The sequence below is a fragment of the Otolemur garnettii genome, unplaced genomic scaffold (assembly GCF_000181295.1).
Source record: "Otolemur garnettii isolate 467f Iridium unplaced genomic scaffold, OtoGar3 scaffold00179, whole genome shotgun sequence".
Taxonomy (NCBI): domain Eukaryota; kingdom Metazoa; phylum Chordata; class Mammalia; order Primates; family Galagidae; genus Otolemur; species Otolemur garnettii.
In genome coordinates, this window is record NW_003852574.1 from 229,638 (window position 1) to 234,192 (window position 4,555).

Consider the following 4,555-nt stretch of genomic DNA (forward strand, 5'->3'; position numbering starts at 1 on the left):
AACAGAGCAGAACTGAATCATTAATTTGAACAAGATACCCAAGCATCACCTTTACAGGGTAGCTCTCCATCATAGCAAGCATAACACCTTTTTATTCTGTAAATGGTCAAAGATTACCATTAAATTAAATAAAACTAACCAGGCTGGGTGGCTTGTGCCTATAATCCTTTAGGAGACTAAAGTAGGTGGATCGCCTGAGCTCAGGAGCTCAGCCTGAGCAAAAGTGAGACCTGTCTCTACTAAAAATAGAAAATAATAAATAAAGTAGCCAGGCATTGTGGCAGGTACCTGTAGTCCCAGCTACCCTGGAGGCTGAGGCAAGGGGATCACTTGAGTGCAAAAGTAAGACTGTCTCAAAAAAGAAAAAGAAAAAGAAAAAAATTACATCAGACTATCATGAAACATCACTGGTTTAATATCAGTGATTCAGATCAAATACTCCAAGGATACAGGGCCATTTAAAACTACTCCCACACAGGAAAACCAGAGCACCATCCCTCCTCCTGAAGGTCACCAGTCGAATTTATGGAAGCAGAGGACTACTTCTTCTTTGACTATTCTATTAGGGTGCAGTTGTGTCTCATTCTCTAATGACTAAAAGTGTTGAGCATATTTTCATTTGTGTATTTGTTATTCCTTTATCTTCTTTGGAAAGTGAATGGTCAAATTTTCTGACTATTTTAAAATTGAATTGTTTTATTACTGAGTTTTCAGAACTATATATTCTGAATACCAGTCCTCTATCAGATGAGTTTTGTAAATATTTTCTCCTAGTCTTTAATTGATACTGTATTTTCATTTCCTTATCTGTATCTTTCAAAGAGCAAAACTTTAAATTTTGATGAAGTCTAATTTATCATATTTTCTTTCATGGATTGAGCTGTTGGTGAGGTATGTAAGAAACCTTTGCCTTAACATAGGGTCATATGATTTTTTTGCCATGTGTTCCTCTAGAACAGTGGTTCTCAATCTGTGGGTCATGACCCACAGGAACTGTATTAAGGGGCTGTGGCATTAGGAAGGTGGAGAACCACTGTTCTTACAAGCTTTATAATCTTCATACTTAGGTTTCACATTGAGGTCTATGATACATCTGAAGTTAAATTTTGTATATGATATAAGATATAGGTATAGCCTTTTGTTTATTTGTTTGAGACAGAGTTTCACTTTGTCACCTTAGGTAGAGTGCTATGGCATCATAGTTCACAGCAACCTCAAACTCTTTGGGTTGAAATGATCCTGTTACTTCAGATTCCCAAGCTGGGACTACAGGCCTCTGCCACAACACCAAGCTATTTTTAAAGACATGGTCTCGCTCTTGGTCAGGCTTATCTTGGACTCCTGAGCTCAAGCAATCTACCCACCTCAGCCTTCCAGAGTGCTAGGATTATAGGCATGAGCCATCTCACCCGGCAGGAATAGTTTTTCATTTTTGTATATGGACATCTAATTGTACCAGCATCATTTGTTAAAAAGACCACCTTTATTTTATTAAATTGCCTCTGCACCTTTGTGAAAAATCAATTGACCATAATATGTATGAGTCTATTTCTGGGCTTTCTATTCTGTTGTACTGATCTGTAAGTTTATCCATTTTGCCAATATTACATTGTCTTGATTACCATATTTGTACACTACAGTCTTGAAATAAGGTAATATGAGTCGTCCAACTTGGGTCTTTCTCAAAAATCCTTTGCTTCTTTGCTTTGTAAATTTCAGAATCTGATATTAATATATACCAAAAAATCTTCATAGGCTCTAATTTGCAATTGCATTGAATGTATAGTTCAATTTGGGAATGTACAACCTTTTCTGAAAGGTTCTGACTATTTATAACATTTCAGCAACCTATCTAGCTCGGCAGTCAGCCTATTGACCCAAGAGTTTCCTACAAATCATTCTCAAGAACCTCACAGATATATTTTTCATAAGACAATAAGTGAAAATTTAGAACATATGCTATAAAATATAAAACGCAATATTTTACTTTGGATGACAACAAACAAATGCTGTCCAAACCCTTGGCCTCTACAACTACAGGGTAGAAATCTTTCATACAAATTTCTCATTGAAAAGATCATATTATTCTGTTATCCCAGAGGAGAATAACTTAAAAGAGTAAAAATAGACCAAAAAGAAATTATCAATAAAATGGAAGAAAAAGAAGGAAATAGAGAAGTGAAAGGTAATGGATTTCTATCAAATAGCCACTATGTAACACATACCCTGTTAAATCTTCACATACTACATTTTACTTATTTGGTGAGATACCAAATATGCTCCATCACACATTTGACATAAATAAGTTTCTTTACACACTCACACAATAAGCTTATAGGATTTATTCTTCCTAGCTCAAGAAAGAATGCATATTTTTAAGACTGCTTCATTTTAAAATGCCTGTTACATGCCTGTTACAATAAAATGGAAAATTAGAAAAACTGATATCATTAGAGTGGTATGAGAACAGCCATGTGAGTAAAAAACATTTTTAATATTTGACAAGAACCAGTGTTGGCAAGGGTGTAGAAAAACAGGTAATCTGGGTGGCACCTGTGGCTCAGTGCGTAGGGCACCAGTCCCATATACCGAGGGTGGTGGGTTCAAATCTAGCCCTGGCCAATAATGCAAAAAAAATTAAAAATAAAAATAAGTCCAGCAAGCATTTAAGCTATTAAAAAAAAAAAAAAGAAAAAAGAAAAACAGGTAATCTCAAAGTGCACCCTTTGGAGCACTATAAATTGAACAATCTTTTTAGTGAGACAATTTGGCAGTCTACTAAATTTTGGAACACTCATTTAATCTATTTTAGGCATTTAGTACACAAAGAGAAATAAAAGTATGCAAAAATGAATGTGAATAGAATGTTTATTGTGACATTGTTTAAAAATAACAAATACCTACTAATAGTTTCACTATAATATTATAAAGTAGTATGCAATACAAGTAAAAGAAATAATGCAGCTCTTCATGTTACTGATGGGGAAGATGCCAGGATATAAAAAGTGAATGTGGTATAATAGCATTATGAAAAAACCCTCATTAAAAAAAAAAAAAACCACCTTCCATAAAGTCCTATTAGAACTGAGCACATTAAAAAAAATCTAACAGAGGATAAAAAAGATTAAGCTGAGGCACATGGGTTAGCCTTAACACACTACCACATGTACTTCAAAATAAACAAAACACAGAAAGTATTGTTCAAAGAGTAACATAAAAAGTCTAGGCAGAGTGGCTCAAGCCTATAGACCCCAGTGTTTGATGCCAGGAGTTTGAGACCAGCCTGGGCAACATAGCAAAACACCCCTCCTTATAAAAAATTTAAGAAAAAAATTAGGTAGGTGTGACAGCATGCACCTATAGTCCTAGCTACTGGGTAGGCTGATGCAGGAGGATGGCTTGAGCCCAGGAGTTGAAGGCCGCAGTGAGCTATGATACCACTGCATTCCAGCCAGGGTGACAGAACAAGACTCTGGCTCCAAAATAAAAATAAATGTTCAAAAAAGGAAACCAAGAAGTGTACACTCAGTTGGACCAGAAATCATATGAGGAATATCCAGGAAAATGAACAAATAAAACCATACTGAAAGAGAAACCACAGCCCAAAGAAAATAACAAAAGACAGGACTCCAATGAACTCTATAAGCTTTGAGGCAGCAGGGTGTTCAGATACTACATTACGAGCTGTTAGGCTGGTCCCCATGTTTCCCGTGCTTTTCTTCCCATACCCCTATGACAGTCAGCTTTGAGTCAACTCAAAGTGGGAGTAGAGAACGGCTACTTGGGCATATGAGGAAGCCACTTTGACAGGTGACCAGCAACACCCAGAGGAATGGGGAGCCCTCAGGCCCAGAGGGATTATCTACTGGCATATTCACCTGGCAGCACTGTCACATACCTATTAGAGGCAGATGGCAGGAAACAGTCATGCATCATAAGGTATCTCAAACAGACAGTACTATAAAATAACTGAGGAAAACTGCTCCTCCCATCACCCCAAAAGGCATCACTTTCAAGGAAAATAAATACCACCCATGGAAACAAGATTGATACAGCAAATAGAAGACTTTTTAAATAGAAATAATACATCATTTCCCTCAGAAAGAAGAAAAAAAAAATCACACATCCACAGAACAAAAGCAAGCCCTAAAGTAATGAATGAGTAACAAATCTTTTTGCAAGTTAGATGGTTCTGATTCTTTGTTTCCATCAAAATTGCAAGAGGTATAATGGAGTCATTATCTTATAGAAAACAATAATTTTTTATAATATTGCACTATGGCATTCTTAACACACAATAAAGCTTCTGTTCCTAGTAGGACTAAAAATGCTAAACCCTATTTTATCCTAGCAATAAATATTCTCCACAGGCCTAAGATCTAATTGATAAAAATAACAGACCTCATCATCTCATTAAGAATAGCATTTCTAGGCTTGGTGCCTGTGGCTCAAGCGCCTAAGGCGCCAGCCACATACACCTAAGGTGGCGGGTTTGAATCCCCAGCCCGGGCCCGCCAAACAACAATGATGGCTGCAACCAAAAAATGGCCAGGCG